The sequence below is a fragment of the Cryptomeria japonica genome, unplaced genomic scaffold (genome assembly GCF_030272615.1).
Source record: "Cryptomeria japonica unplaced genomic scaffold, Sugi_1.0 HiC_scaffold_213, whole genome shotgun sequence".
Classification (NCBI taxonomy): Eukaryota; Viridiplantae; Streptophyta; class Pinopsida; order Cupressales; family Cupressaceae; genus Cryptomeria; species Cryptomeria japonica.
Genome location: NW_026729035.1, coordinates 195,001 through 211,237, shown reverse-complemented (window position 1 = coordinate 211,237; position 16,237 = coordinate 195,001). Strand labels below are relative to the sequence as shown.

Sequence of the window (16,237 nt, the reverse complement as noted above, 5' to 3'; positions counted from 1 at the left end):
TGGAGGGCACTTTTTGGAGGGCACTTTTCTGCGCTCCAAAGGTGCGCACTTTTGGAGGGCACTTTTTGGAGGGCACTTTTCTGCGCTCCAAAGGTGCGCACTTTTGGAGGGCACTTTTTGGAGGGCACTTTTCTGCGCTCCAAAGGTGCGCACTTTTGGAGGGCACTTTTTGGAGGGCACTTTTCTGCGCTCCAAAGGTGCGCACTTTTGGAGGGCACTTTTTGGAGGGCACTTTTCTGCGCTCCAAAGGTGCGCACTTTTGGAGGGCACTTTTTGGAGGGCACTTTTCTGCGCTCCAAAGGTGCGCACTTTTGGAGGGCACTTTTTGGAGGGCACTTTTCTGCGCTCCAAAGGTGCGCACTTTTGGAGGGCACTTTTTGGAGGGCACTTTTCTGCGCTCCAAAGGTGCGCACTTTTGGAGGGCACTTTTTGGAGGGCACTTTTCTGCGCTCCAAAGGTGCGCACTTTTGGAGGGCACTTTTTGGAGGGCACTTTTCTGCGCTCCAAAGGTGCGCACTTTTGGAGGGCACTTTTGTGCACTCCAAAGGTGCGCACTTTTGGAGGGCACTTTTCCTGTGCTCCAAAGGTGCACACCTAGGTGAGCACCTTCGACCACACCTTGTAGCACACCAAACTCTGACTTTCGACTTCATCCGCAATGCAGGGTCTTTGAGGTTGGCGCAATGCGCACAACCAGGGGAGTCGACCCATCAAACCCAACACCTCCCCTATATAAGCTATTTGTCTGATTCTCATACATGCGTAGCCTGCAGGAGCAATTAGGACATCGACCCCAACTTTCGGCTTCTAAACGAAAACAAGGTCTTTGAGGTTGGTGTAATGCGAACAACTAGGGGAGTCAACCCATCAAACCCAACACCTCCCCTATATAAGCTATTTGTCTGATTCTCATACATGTGTAGTCTACAGGAGCAATTAGGACATCGACCCCAACTTTTGACTTCTTAACGAAAACAAGGTCTTTGAGGTTGACGTAATGCGCACAACCAGGGGAGTCGACCCATCAAACCCAACACCTCCCCTATATAAGCTATTTGTCCGATTCTCATACATGTGTAGCCTGCAGGAGCCATTAGGACATTGACCCCAACTTTTGACTTCTTAACGAAAACAAGGTCTTTGAGGTTGGCGTAATGCGCACAACCAAGGGAGTTGACCCATCAAACCCAACACCTCCCCTATATAAGCTATTTGTCTGATTCTCATACATGTGTAGCCTGCAACAACGATTAGGACATCCACCCCAACTTCTGAATTCGTCTGCGTTGACCGCACCAAAGGTGCACGCCTTGGTGCTCACCAAAATCCGACTTCCGACTTCTTCTGCTATGCGGGGTCTTTGAGGTTGGCGCAGTGCGCACAACCAGGGGAGTCAACCCACCGAATGCAACACCTCCCCTATATAAGCTATTTGTCTGATTCTCATACATGCGTAGACTGCAGCAATGATTAGGACATCCACCCCAACTTTTGACTTCTTAAACAAGACAGGGTCTTTGAAGTTGGTGCAGTGCACACAACCAGGGGAGTCGACCCATCAAACGCAACACCTCCCCTATATAAAGCTATTTGTCCGATTCTCATACGTGTAGTCTGCAGCAGCGATTAGGACATCGACCCCAACTTCCGAATTCGTTTGCATTGACCGCACCAAAGGTGCACGCCTTGGTGTGCACCCTGGAGTGCACTTTGGTGCTCACCTCGGTGCACACTTTGGTGTGCACCTCGGTGTGCACCAAAGGTGCGCACCTTGGAGCGCACCAAAGGTGTACACTTTGGAGCGCACCACATAGGGTCTTTGAGAGGTTGGCGCAGTGCGCACACCAAGGTGGGTGTTGAGGTGCGTGCCGAGGTGGGTGGGTGCTAGGGTGCGCTCCATGGTGGGTGCCAGGGTGGGTGCGTGCTAGGGTGGATTCCAAAGAGGGTCATAGGGTGGGTGCCAAGGTGGGTTGGTGATATAGTGGGTTCAAAGGTGGGTACTAGGGTGGGTTCCAAGGTGGGTCACAAGTTGGGTGCCAGGATGCGTGGGTGTTAGGTTGGGTGCCAAGGTGGGCTCCTGCGTGGGTGGGTGCTAGGGTGGGTTTCAAGGTGGACGCGAGGGCGGGTGCCAAGGTGGGTAACAAGTTGGGTGTTAGGATGGGTGAGTGCTAGAGTGGGTGCCAAGGTGGGTGGGTGCTAAGGTGGATGCCAAGGTGGTTCACAGGGTGGGTGGGTTCTAGGGTGAGTTCCAAGGTGGGTCACAGGTTCAGTGCTAGGGTGGGTGTCAAGGCGGGTGTCGAGGTGCCTGGGTGCTAGGGTGTGGATGCCAATGTGGGTCATAGGGTGGGTACTAGGGTGGGCTGCAATGTGGGTGCCAAGGTGGGTAACATGCTCGGTGGGTTCTAAATTGGGTGCCAGGGTGGGTGTGCACCCACCTTGCCCGAGGTGGGTGCCAAGGTGCCAGTGTGGGTGGGTGCTAAGGTGGATGCCAAGGTGGGTGAGAAGGTGGGTGATAGGTTGAGTGGTAGGATGGGTGGGTGCCAAGATGGGTCACAGGGTGGGTGCAAGGGTGGGTAGGTGCTAGGGTTGGTGTCAGGGTGGGTGGGTGCTAGGTTGGGTTCCAAGGTGGGTGCGAGGGTGAGTGTCAAGGTGGGTCACAGGTTAGGTGCTAGGATGGGTGAGTGCTAGGGTGCAAAGGTGCCAGGGTGGGTGCTAGGATGGGTCGATGCTAGGGTGAGTGGCAAGGTGGGTCCACAAGTGTCAAGGTGGGTGCCGAGGTGGGTGCCAAGTCGGCGACTGCTATGGTGGATGCCAAGGTGGGTCACGGGGTGGGTGCCAAGTTGCTAGGTTGGGTTCCAAGGTGGGTGCCAACGTGGGTGCTAGGGTGCGTGGGTTAAAGGGTGTGTCACAACGTGGGTGCCAGGATGGGTGCGCACCCACACTGGCCAAGACGGGTGCGGGTGCAAGGTTGGGTTCCAAGCCCGGTCACAGGCTGGGTGCTAGGATGGGTGGGTGCCAAGGTGGGCACCAGGGTGGGTGCACCCACCCTGGCCAAGGTGGGTCACGGGGTGGGTCCTAGGGTGGGTAACGGGGTGGGTACTAAGGTGCGTGCCAAGGTGGGTCATAGGGTGGGTGCCAAGGTGGGCACCAGGGTGGGTGTGCACCAACCCTAGCCAGGGTAGGTCACGGGGTGGTTGTCGGGGTGGGCGTCAAGGAGCCAAGGTGGGTGGCAAGTAGCCAAGTTGCGTGCCAAGGTGGGTGTCGGGGTGGGTGCCAAGGATCCAAGGTGGGTGCCAAGGAACCAAGGTGGGTGTCTGGGTGGGTGCCGAGGTGGGAGCCAGGGTGGGTCCCAAGGTGAGTGCAAAGGTGGGTGCCAGGGTCAAGGTGAGTGCCAATGTGGGTTCCAAGGTGCCAGGGTCAGGGTGAGTGCCAATGTGGGTTCAAAGGTGCTAAGTTGGGTGCGAGGTTGGGTGCGAGGGTGGGTGGGTGCCAAGGTGTGCTAGGTGGAAGCCCGGGTGGGTCGGCATCCCATGGGTGTCGAGTTGGGTGCCTGATGGGTGCTTCTTGTCAAGTTTTAGTCGTCGGGACTCATTTCGAGCCTTAGAGGTCGTTTCTTGTCCGGTTGCCCTGTCTTCGACCTGGGAACCCAATTTTGGTCCTCGGGTCCCATTTTTTTTTGTCTCGCATCCCACTTTTGGCCTGTGGCCTTTTCGGGGTCGATTCTCGTTTTGGGCATCAGAGCATGTTTCTTCTCCTAAAACCCAATATTTGTTTATTAAGTCTCGGAACACATTTTTGTTCTCGTGGACCCATCATGGGTCTTGGAACGCATTTGTGGTCCTTGGGTCCCATTTTGCATCCCGAAACTTGTGTTTTGGTGCTTGATCCCTATTTTGGGTGCCCACCTTGCACCAAGTGCGCACCCGGGGCAAACCGAGCGCCTTGGTGCACCGGGGCAAGATCGAGCGTGCACCCGAGGCGCCCCGAACATGCACCAAGGTGCACTCGGCCCACATGTGAGCGCAGGTCGTTGCGCCCGAGGTGGTGTGTGGGCACCGCGTTGCAGACGGGACACTGCACGCACACGACGCCCCCTCCAGGTGCACGCACGTAGGCCGGGCCGGGTGCACACCCGACGCCCTAGCAAGGTGCGCGCACCCGGGCAGGGCTCACACTTGGCGAACGGGGCGCACTTCGCGAGGGAGGGTGTGCACCTCGACGGGGGTGGGTGGCCGGGGTGGATTCGCACGTGGGTCGCGGTTTGCTAAGTACACACTGCGACAAGCTCATAACGGGTGCGATCATACCAGCGTTAGTGCACCGGATCCCATCAGAACTCCGCAGTTAAGCGCGCTTGGGCCGGAGTAGTACTGGGATGGGTGACCTCCCGGGAAGTCCCGGTGTTGCACCCTTTTTTAGTTTTTCGCCGGGCGTCGCAATGCTATTTGAATAAACCTTTTGCCCGTTTGCGTTCTCGTCGGGGCCGGGCCGGGCCGGGGTGCGCTGCCCGCACTACCGCGCGCGCGGGGGCGACACCGAGCGCGCACCCGAGGCGCCCCGAGCACACAGGCCACGGTGCAACCCGGGCGTTGTGCGCGCACCCCGGTGCGCCCGAGGTGCTGCGCGCGCACCCAGGTGAAATCGGTGTGCACCTCGGCCAGTGCGCGCTCGGTCGAGTCGCGCACGTTGGCCAAGGTGCACGGTGATGTTTCTTACTCTAAGGTTCCGCACCAGACGCCCGGGACAGGTGAGCGAAGCTGGGCGGGGCCGGGTGCGCGGCCGGGGCAGGTGCACGCAGCTGGAGAGAGCTTTGGAGCACACTTCGGAGCGCACCAATGATGCGCTCCATTCAAAAGTTTCCTGAAAAGGCAAAAAAAGTTGAGATTATAGAATTTCCCACTTGAGAGATTGTAAAAAAAAAAAATTTAAAATGAAGGAAACGCGGGTGCCAAGGTGTGCGCAGCCCAGCCAAGGTGTGCGCACCAAGGCGCCCACCCTGGCGAAGGTGCACGCAAGGTGCGCACCCGAGGCAAACCGGACAATTAACCCAACTTTCGACTTCGCGCGCACCTTGGAGCGCACTTCGGAGCGCTCCTTGGTGCGCACCAATCTTGGGCACCTCGGAGTGCACCATGGCGCCCACCAAGGTGCGCACCCGGGGCAAACCGAGCTCCGACTTCGTGCGCACCTTGGAGCGCACGAAAGGTGCGCACCATGGCGCCCACCAAGGTGCGCAGCCCAGCCAAGGCGTGCGCATCAAGGTGCGCACCCTGGCGAAGGTGCGCACCCGGGGCAAACCGAGCTCCGACTTCGTGCGCACCTTGGAGCGCACAAAAGGTGCGCAACCCAGCCAAGGTGTGCGCACCCCGGTCAAACCGAGCTCCGAATCGTGCGCACCAGAGGTGCACGCCATCGTGCGCACCTTGGAGCACACTTCGGAGCCCTCCTTGGTGCGCGCCGATGTTGCGCACCTCGGAGCGCACCCGGGGAAAACAATGCAATTAACCCGACTTTCGACTTCGTGGGCACCTCGGAGCGCTCTCGGGTTCGCACCTCGGAGCACACCGAGGTGCCCACCCTGGCGAAGGTGCACGCGAGGTGCGCACCCGGGGCAAACCGGGCTCCGACTTCGTGCACGCCGCACCTTGGAGCACACTTCGGAGCGCTCCTTGGTGCGCACCAGGGCGCGCAACCCAGCCGAGGTGCCCACCCCGGCGAAGGTGCACGCGAGGTGCGCACCCGGGGCAAACCGGGCTCCGACTTCGTGCACGCCATGGTGCCCACCGCGGCGAAGGTGCACGCGAGGTGCGCACCCGGGGCAAACCGGGCTCCGACTTCGTGCACGCCGCACCTTGGAGCACACTTCGGAGCGCTCCTTGGTGCGCACCATGGTGCCCACCAGGGCGCGCAACCCCGCCGAAGGTGCACGCGAGGTGCGCACCCGGGGCAAACCGGGCTCCGACTTCGTGCACGCCGCACCTTGGAGCACACTTCGGAGCGCTCCTTGGTGCGCACCATGGTGCCCACCAGGGCGCGCAACCCCGCCGAAGGTGCACGCGAGGTGCGCACCCGGGGCAAACCGGGCTCCGACTTCGTGCACGCCATGGTGCGCACCGCGGCGAAGGTGCGCACCCGGGGCAAACCGGGCTCCGACTTCGTGCACGCCGCACCTTGGAGCACACTTCGGAGCGCTCCTTGGTGCGCACCAGGGCGCGCAACCCAGCCGAGGTGCCCACCCCGGCGAAGGTGCACGCGAGGTGCGTACCCGGGGCAAACCGGGCTCCGACTTCGTGCACGCCGCACCTTGGAGCACACTTCGGAGCGCTCCTTGGTGCGCACCATGGTGCCCACCAGGCCGCGCAACCCAGCCAAGGTGTGCGCACCAAGGTGCACGCGAGGTGCGCACCCGGGGCAAACCGGGGTCCGACTTCGTGCACGCCGCACCTTGGAGCACACATCGGGGCGCTCCCGGGTTCGCACCGGCGTTGCGCACCGTGGTGGGCACCTCGGAGCACACCAAGGTGGGCAGCGAGGTGCGCACCTTTGATGCGATGCCTTCACTAATTTCCATAAAAGGCAAAAAAAAAACGAGATTTTAAAATTTCCGTTTTGAAAGATAGTGAGAAAAAGGGAATGCTGGTGCCATCTTGAGCCCGCCCTGGTGCGCAGCCCAGCCAAGGTGTGCGCACCAAGGTGCCCACCCTGGCGAAGGTGCGCGCCCGGGCAATTAACCCAACTTCCAACTTCGCGCGCGCCAGGGTGGGAGCGCACCCAACAACCGGGCCTGGGAAGAGCCAATGCGAGAAACCCCACCAAACGCTCTGACAAAAAAAGAGGGGGCGCTCCAGTAACCCCGCTTCGGAGCGCACCCTGGGCAAACCCAGCCAAGGTGCCCACCCCGGCCAAGGTGCAGGCGAGGTGCGCACCCGGGGCAAACCGGGCTCCGACAACGTGCACGCCGCACCTTGGAGCACACTTCGTAGCGCTCCCGGGTGCGCACCTCAGAGCACACCAAGGTGGGCAGCGAGGTGCGCACCTTTGATGCGCTGCCTTCACTAATTTCCAGAAAAGGCAAAAAAAAAAGGAGATTTTAAAATTTCCGTTTTGAAAGATAGTGAAAAAAACGGAACGCGCGTGCCATCTTGAGCCCGCCCTGGTGCGCAGCCCAGGTAAGGTGCCCACCCTGGCAAAGGTGCGCACCCGGGCAATTAACCCTACTTCCGACTTCGTGCGCGCCAGGGTGGCAACCGGGCCTCGGAAGAGCCAATGCGAGAAACCCCACCAAACGCTCCGACAAAAAAAGAGGCGGGGCTCCAATAACCCCGCTTCGGAGCGCAGCCGGGGCAAACCCAGCCAAGGTGCCCACCCCGACGAAGGTGCACGCGAGGTGCGCACCCGGGGCAAACCGGGCTCCGACAACGTGCACGCAGCACCTTGGAGCACACTTCGAAGCACTCCCGGGTGCCCACCGGCGTTGCGCACCGTGGTGGGCAGCGAGGTGCGCACCTTTGATGCGCTGCCTTCACTAATTTCCAGAAAAAGGCAAAAAAAAATGAGATTTTAAAATTTCCGTTTTGAAAGATAGTGAAAAAAAAGGAACGCGGGTGCCATCTTGAGCCCGCCCTGGTGCGCAGCCCAGGCAAGGCATGCGCACCAAGGTGCCCACCCGAGGTGCACACCCGGGGCAAACCGGGCTCCGACTTCGTGCAGGCCGCACCTTGGAGCACACTTCGGAGCGCTCCTTGGTGCGCACCATGGTGCCCACCAGGGCGCGCAACCCAGCCAAGGTCTGCACACCAAGGTGCCCACCCCGGCGAAGGTGCACGCGAGGTGCGCACCCGGGGCAAACCGGGCTCCGACTTCGTGCACGCCATGGTGCCCACCGCGGCGAAGGTGCACGCGAGGTGCGCACCCGGGGCAAACCGGGCTCCGACTTCGTGCACGCCGCACCTTGGAGCACACTTCGGAGCGCTCCTTGGTGCGCACCATGGTGCCCACCAGGGCGCGCAACCCAGCCAAGGTGTGCGCACCAAGGTGCACGCGAGGTGCGCACCCGGGGCAAACCGGGGTCCGACTTCGTGCACGCCGCACCTTGGAGCACACATCGGAGCGCTCCCAGGTTCGCACCAGCGTTGCGCACCTTTGATGCGCTGCCTTCACTAATTTCCAGAAAAGGCAAAAAAAAACGATATTTTAAAATTTCCGTTCTGAAAGATAGTGAAAAAAACGGAACGCGGGTGCCATCTTGAGCCCTTCCTGGTGCGCAGCCCAGGCAAGTTGTGCGCACCAAGGTGCCCACCCTGGCGGAGGTGCGCGCCCGGGGCAAACCGGGCTCCGACTTCGTGCACTGCATGGTGCCCACCAAGGCGCGCAACCCAGCCAAGGTGCCCACCGCAGCGAAGGTGCACGCGAGGTGCACACCCGGGGCAAACCGGGCTCCGACTTCGTGCACGCCGCACCTTGGAGCACACTTCAGAGCGCTCCTTGGTGCGCACCAGGGCGCGCAACCCAGCCGAGGTGCCCACCCCGGCGAAGGTGCACGCGAGGTGCGCACCCGGGGCAAACCGGGCTCCGACTTCGTGCACGCCATGGTGCCCACCGCGGCGAAGGTGCGCACCCGGGGCAAACCGGGCTCCTACTTCGTGCACGCCGCACCTTGGAGCACACTTCGGAGCGCTCCTTGGTGCGCACCATGGTGCCCACCAGGCCGCGCAACCCAGCCAAGGTGTGCGCACCAAGGTGCACGCGAGGTGCGCACCCGGGGCAAACCGGGGTCCGACTTCGTGCACGCCGCACCTTGGAGCACACATCGGGGCGCTCCCGGGTTCGCACCGGCGTTGCGCACCGTGGTGGGCACCTCGGAGCACACCAAGGTGGGCAGCGAGGTGCGCACCTTTGATGCGATGCCTTCACTAATTTCCATAAAAGGCAAAAAAAAAACGAGATTTTAAAATTTCCGTTTTGAAAGATAGTGAGAAAAAGGGAATGCTGGTGCCATCTTGAGCCCGCCCTGGTGCGCAGCCCAGCCAAGGTTTGCGCACCAAGGTGCCCACCCTGGCGAAGGTGCGCGCCCGGGCAATTAACCCAACTTCCAACTTCGCGCGCGCCAGAGTGGGAGCGCACCCAACAACCGGGCCTGGGAAGAGCCAATGCGAGAAACCCCACCAAACTCTCTGACAAAAAAAGAGGGGGCGCTCCAGTAACCCCGCTTCGGAGCGCACCCTGGGCAAACCCAGCCAAGGTGCCCACCCCGGCCAAGGTGCAGGCGAGGTGCGCACCCGGGGCAAACCGGGCTCCGACAACGTGCACGCCGCACCTTGGAGCACACTTCGTAGCGCTCCCGGGTGCGCACCTCAGAGCACACCAAGGTGGGCAGCGAGGTGCGCACCTTTGATGCGCTGCCTTCACTAATTTCCAGAAAAGGCAAAAAAAAAAGGAGATTTTAAAATTTCCGTTTTGAAAGATAGTGAAAAAAACGGAACGCGCGTGCCATCTTGAGCCCGCCCTGGTGCGCAGCCCAGGTAAGGTGCCACCCTGGCAAAGGTGCGCACCCGGGCAATTAACCCTACTTCCGACTTCGTGCGCGCCAGGGTGGCAACCGGGCCTCGGAAGAGCCAATGCGAGAAACCCCACCAAACGCTCCGACAAAAAAAGAGGCGGCGCTCCAATAACCCCGCTTCGGAGCGCAGCCGGGGCAAACCAAGCCAAGGTGCCCACCCCGACGAAGGTGCACGCGAGGTGCGCACCCGGGGCAAACCGGGCTCCGACAACGTGCACGCAGCACCTTGGAGCACACTTCGAAGCACTCCCGGGTGCCCACCGGCGTTGCGCACCGTGGTGGGCAGCGAGGTGCGCACCTTTGATGCGCTGCCTTCACTAATTTCCAGAAAAAGGCAAAAAAAAATGAGATTTTAAAATTTCCGTTTTGAAAGATAGTGAAAAAAAAGGAACGCGGGTGCCATCTTGAGCCCGCCCTGGTGCGCAGCCCAGGCAAGGCATGCGCACCAAGGTGCCCACCCGAGGTGCACACCCGGGGCAAACCGGGCTCCGACTTCGTGCAGGCCGCACCTTGGAGCACACTTCGGAGCGCTCCTTGGTGCGCACCATGGTGCCCACCAGGGCGCACCCGGGGCAAACCGGGCTCCGACTTCGTGCACGCCGCACCTTGGAGCACACATCGGAGCGCTCCCAGGTTCGCACCAGCGTTGCGCACCTTTGATGCGCTGCCTTCACTAATTTCCAGAAAAGGCAAAAAAAAACGATATTTTAAAATTTCCGTTCTGAAAGATAGTGAAAAAAACGGAACGCGGGTGCCATCTTGAGCCCTTCCTGGTGCGCAGCCCAGGCAAGTTGTGCGCACCAAGGTGCCCACCCTGGCGGAGGTGCGCGCCCGGGGCAAACCGGGCTCCGACTTCGTGCACTGCATGGTGCCCACCAAGGCGCGCAACCCAGCCAAGGTGCCCACCGCAGCGAAGGTGCACGCGAGGTGCGCACCCGAGGTGCACACCCGGGGCAAACCGGGCTCCGACTTCGTGCACGCCGCACCTTGGAGCACACTTCAGAGCGCTCCTTGGTACGCACCAGGGCGCGCAACCCAGCCAAGGTGCTCACCCCGGCGAAGGTGCACGCGAGGTGCGCACCCGGGGCAAACCGGGCTCGGACTTCGTGCACGCCGCACCTTGGAGCACACATCGGAGCGCTCCCGGGTTCGCACCAGCATTGCGCACCTTTGATGCGCTGCCTTCACTAATTTCCAGAAAAGGCAAAAAAAAGAAAAAAATGAGATTTTAAAATTTCCGTTTTGAAAGATAGTGAAAAAAACGGAACGCGGGTGCCATCTTGAGCCCGCCCTGGTGTGCAGCCCAGGCAAGTTGTGCGCACCAAGGCACCCACCCTGGCCAAGGTGGGTCACGGGGTGGGTCCTAGGGTGGGTAACGGGGTGGGTACTAAGGTGCGTGCCAAGGTGGGTCATAGGGTGGGTGCCAAGGTGGGCACCAGGGTGGGTGTGCACCAACCCTAGCCAGGGTAGGTCACGGGGTGGTTGTCGGGGTGGGCGTCAAGGAGCCAAGGTGGGTGGCAAGTAGCCAAGTTGCGTGCCAAGGTGGGTGTCGGGGTGGGTGCCAAGGATCCAAGGTGGGTGCCAAGGAACCAAGGTGGGTGTCTGGGTGGGTGCCGAGGTGGGAGCCAGGGTGGGTCCCAAGGTGAGTGCAAAGGTGGGTGCCAGGGTCAAGGTGAGTGCCAATGTGGGTTCCAAGGTGCCAGGGTCAGGGTGAGTGCCAATGTGGGTTCAAAGGTGCTAAGTTGGGTGCGAGGTTGGGTGCGAGGGTGGGTGGGTGCCAAGGTGTGCTAGGTGGAAGCCCGGGTGGGTCGGCATCCCATGGGTGTCGAGTTGGGTGCCTGATGGGTGCTTCTTGTCAAGTTTTAGTCGTCGGGACTCATTTCGAGCCTTAGAGGTCGTTTCTTGTCCGGTTGCCCTGTCTTCGACCTGGGAACCCAATTTTGGTCCTCGGGTCCCATTTTTTTTTGTCTCGCATCCCACTTTTGGCCTGTGGCCTTTTCGGGGTCGATTCTCGTTTTGGGCATCAGAGCATGTTTCTTCTCCTAAAACCCAATATTTGTTTATTAAGTCTCGGAACACATTTTTGTTCTCGTGGACCCATCATGGGTCTTGGAACGCATTTGTGGTCCTTGGGTCCCATTTTGCATCCCGAAACTTGTGTTTTGGTGCTTGATCCCTATTTTGGGTGCCCACCTTGCACCAAGTGCGCACCCGGGGCAAACCGAGCGCCTTGGTGCACCGGGGCAAGATCGAGCGTGCACCCGAGGCGCCCCGAACATGCACCAAGGTGCACTCGGCCCACATGTGAGCGCAGGTCGTTGCGCCCGAGGTGGTGTGTGGGCACCGCGTTGCAGACGGGACACTGCACGCACACGACGCCCCCTCCAGGTGCACGCACGTAGGCCGGGCCGGGTGCACACCCGACGCCCTAGCAAGGTGCGCGCACCCGGGCAGGGCTCACACTTGGCGAACGGGGCGCACTTCGCGAGGGAGGGTGTGCACCTCGACGGGGGTGGGTGGCCGGGGTGGATTCGCACGTGGGTCGCGGTTTGCTAAGTACACACTGCGACAAGCTCATAACGGGTGCGATCATACCAGCGTTAGTGCACCGGATCCCATCAGAACTCCGCAGTTAAGCGCGCTTGGGCCGGAGTAGTACTGGGATGGGTGACCTCCCGGGAAGTCCCGGTGTTGCACCCTTTTTTAGTTTTTCGCCGGGCGTCGCAATGCTATTTGAATAAACCTTTTGCCCGTTTGCGTTCTCGTCGGGGCCGGGCCGGGCCGGGGTGCGCTGCCCGCACTACCGCGCGCGCGGGGGCGACACCGAGCGCGCACCCGAGGCGCCCCGAGCACACAGGCCACGGTGCAACCCGGGCGTTGTGCGCGCACCCCGGTGCGCCCGAGGTGCTGCGCGCGCACCCAGGTGAAATCGGTGTGCACCTCGGCCAGTGCGCGCTCGGTCGAGTCGCGCACGTTGGCCAAGGTGCACGGTGATGTTTCTTACTCTAAGGTTCCGCACCAGACGCCCGGGACAGGTGAGCGAAGCTGGGCGGGGCCGGGTGCGCGGCCGGGGCAGGTGCACGCAGCTGGAGAGAGCTTTGGAGCACACTTCGGAGCGCACCAATGATGCGCTCCATTCAAAAGTTTCCTGAAAAGGCAAAAAAAGTTGAGATTATAGAATTTCCCACTTGAGAGATTGTAAAAAAAAAAAATTTAAAATGAAGGAAACGCGGGTGCCAAGGTGTGCGCAGCCCAGCCAAGGTGTGCGCACCAAGGCGCCCACCCTGGCGAAGGTGCACGCAAGGTGCGCACCCGAGGCAAACCGGACAATTAACCCAACTTTCGACTTCGCGCGCACCTTGGAGCGCACTTCGGAGCGCTCCTTGGTGCGCACCAATCTTGGGCACCTCGGAGTGCACCATGGCGCCCACCAAGGTGCGCACCCGGGGCAAACCGAGCTCCGACTTCGTGCGCACCTTGGAGCGCACGAAAGGTGCGCACCATGGCGCCCACCAAGGTGCGCAGCCCAGCCAAGGCGTGCGCATCAAGGTGCGCACCCTGGCGAAGGTGCGCACCCGGGGCAAACCGAGCTCCGACTTCGTGCGCACCTTGGAGCGCACAAAAGGTGCGCAACCCAGCCAAGGTGTGCGCACCCCGGTCAAACCGAGCTCCGAATCGTGCGCACCAGAGGTGCACGCCATCGTGCGCACCTTGGAGCACACTTCGGAGCCCTCCTTGGTGCGCGCCGATGTTGCGCACCTCGGAGCGCACCCGGGGAAAACAATGCAATTAACCCGACTTTCGACTTCGTGGGCACCTCGGAGCGCTCTCGGGTTCGCACCTCGGAGCACACCGAGGTGCGCACCTTTGATGCGCTGCCTTCACCAATTTCCAGAAAAGGCAAGAAAACATTGAGAAGGTGTGCGCACCGAGGTGCCCACCCTGGCGAAGGTGCACGCGAGGTGCGCACCCGGGGCAAACCGGGCTCCGACTTCGTGCACGCCGCACCTTGGAGCACACTTCGGAGCGCTCCTTGGTGCGCACCAGGGCGCGCAACCCAGCCGAGGTGCCCACCCCGGCGAAGGTGCACGCGAGGTGCGCACCCGGGGCAAACCGGGCTCCGACTTCGTGCACGCCATGGTGCCCACCGCGGCGAAGGTGCACGCGAGGTGCGCACCCGGGGCAAACCGGGCTCCGACTTCGTGCACGCCGCACCTTGGAGCACACTTCGGAGCGCTCCTTGGTGCGCACCATGGTGCCCACCAGGGCGCGCAACCCCGCCGAAGGTGCACGCGAGGTGCGCACCCGGGGCAAACCGGGCTCCGACTTCGTGCACGCCGCACCTTGGAGCACACTTCGGAGCGCTCCTTGGTGCGCACCATGGTGCCCACCAGGGCGCGCAACCCCGCCGAAGGTGCACGCGAGGTGCGCACCCGGGGCAAACCGGGCTCCGACTTCGTGCACGCCATGGTGCGCACCGCGGCGAAGGTGCGCACCCGGGGCAAACCGGGCTCCGACTTCGTGCACGCCGCACCTTGGAGCACACTTCGGAGCGCTCCTTGGTGCGCACCAGGGCGCGCAACCCAGCCGAGGTGCCCACCCCGGCGAAGGTGCACGCGAGGTGCGTACCCGGGGCAAACCGGGCTCCGACTTCGTGCACGCCGCACCTTGGAGCACACTTCGGAGCGCTCCTTGGTGCGCACCATGGTGCCCACCAGGCCGCGCAACCCAGCCAAGGTGTGCGCACCAAGGTGCACGCGAGGTGCGCACCCGGGGCAAACCGGGGTCCGACTTCGTGCACGCCGCACCTTGGAGCACACATCGGGGCGCTCCCGGGTTCGCACCGGCGTTGCGCACCGTGGTGGGCACCTCGGAGCACACCAAGGTGGGCAGCGAGGTGCGCACCTTTGATGCGATGCCTTCACTAATTTCCATAAAAGGCAAAAAAAAAACGAGATTTTAAAATTTCCGTTTTGAAAGATAGTGAGAAAAAGGGAATGCTGGTGCCATCTTGAGCCCGCCCTGGTGCGCAGCCCAGCCAAGGTGTGCGCACCAAGGTGCCCACCCTGGCGAAGGTGCGCGCCCGGGCAATTAACCCAACTTCCAACTTCGCGCGCGCCAGGGTGGGAGCGCACCCAACAACCGGGCCTGGGAAGAGCCAATGCGAGAAACCCCACCAAACGCTCTGACAAAAAAAGAGGGGGCGCTCCAGTAACCCCGCTTCGGAGCGCACCCTGGGCAAACCCAGCCAAGGTGCCCACCCCGGCCAAGGTGCAGGCGAGGTGCGCACCCGGGGCAAACCGGGCTCCGACAACGTGCACGCCGCACCTTGGAGCACACTTCGTAGCGCTCCCGGGTGCGCACCTCAGAGCACACCAAGGTGGGCAGCGAGGTGCGCACCTTTGATGCGCTGCCTTCACTAATTTCCAGAAAAGGCAAAAAAAAAAGGAGATTTTAAAATTTCCGTTTTGAAAGATAGTGAAAAAAACGGAACGCGCGTGCCATCTTGAGCCCGCCCTGGTGCGCAGCCCAGGTAAGGTGCCCACCCTGGCAAAGGTGCGCACCCGGGCAATTAACCCTACTTCCGACTTCGTGCGCGCCAGGGTGGCAACCGGGCCTCGGAAGAGCCAATGCGAGAAACCCCACCAAACGCTCCGACAAAAAAAGAGGCGGCGCTCCAATAACCCCGCTTCGGAGCGCAGCCGGGGCAAACCCAGCCAAGGTGCCCACCCCGACGAAGGTGCACGCGAGGTGCGCACCCGGGGCAAACCGGGCTCCGACAACGTGCACGCAGCACCTTGGAGCACACTTCGAAGCACTCCCGGGTGCCCACCGGCGTTGCGCACCGTGGTGGGCAGCGAGGTGCGCACCTTTGATGCGCTGCCTTCACTAATTTCCAGAAAAAGGCAAAAAAAAATGAGATTTTAAAATTTCCGTTTTGAAAGATAGTGAAAAAAAAGGAACGCGGGTGCCATCTTGAGCCCGCCCTGGTGCGCAGCCCAGGCAAGGCATGCGCACCAAGGTGCCCACCCGAGGTGCACACCCGGGGCAAACCGGGCTCCGACTTCGTGCAGGCCGCACCTTGGAGCACACTTCGGAGCGCTCCTTGGTGCGCACCATGGTGCCCACCAGGGCGCGCAACCCAGCCAAGGTCTGCACACCAAGGTGCCCACCCCGGCGAAGGTGCACGCGAGGTGCGCACCCGGGGCAAACCGGGCTCCGACTTCGTGCACGCCATGGTGCCCACCGCGGCGAAGGTGCACGCGAGGTGCGCACCCGGGGCAAACCGGGCTCCGACTTCGTGCACGCCGCACCTTGGAGCACACTTCGGAGCGCTCCTTGGTGCGCACCATGGTGCCCACCAGGGCGCGCAACCCAGCCAAGGTGTGCGCACCAAGGTGCACGCGAGGTGCGCACCCGGGGCAAACCGGGGTCCGACTTCGTGCACGCCGCACCTTGGAGCACACATCGGAGCGCTCCCAGGTTCGCACCAGCGTTGCGCACCTTTGATGCGCTGCCTTCACTAATTTCCAGAAAAGGCAAAAAAAAACGAGATTTTAAAATTTCCGTTCTGAAAGATAGTGAAAAAAACGGAACGCGGGTGCCATCTTGAGCCCTTCCTGGTGCGCAGCCCAGGCAAGTTGTGCGCACCAAGGTGCCCACCCTGGCGGAGGTGCG

At 61.6% G+C, this 16,237-nt stretch overlaps 2 non-coding genes across 2 annotated transcripts; both read left to right on the top strand.

Moving 5' to 3' along the window:
• The first annotated feature begins 4,293 nt into the window (after positions 1-4,293).
• LOC131868701 (5S ribosomal RNA) lies at positions 4,294-4,412 on the top strand. The gene has a single exon (XR_009367148.1). It is a non-coding gene; the product is annotated as a 5S ribosomal RNA (ribosomal RNA).
• Positions 4,413-12,140: 7,728 nt separating this feature from the next.
• LOC131868700 (5S ribosomal RNA) lies at positions 12,141-12,259 on the top strand. The gene has a single exon (XR_009367147.1). It is a non-coding gene; the product is annotated as a 5S ribosomal RNA (ribosomal RNA).
• The last annotated feature ends 3,978 nt before the right edge of the window (positions 12,260-16,237 follow it).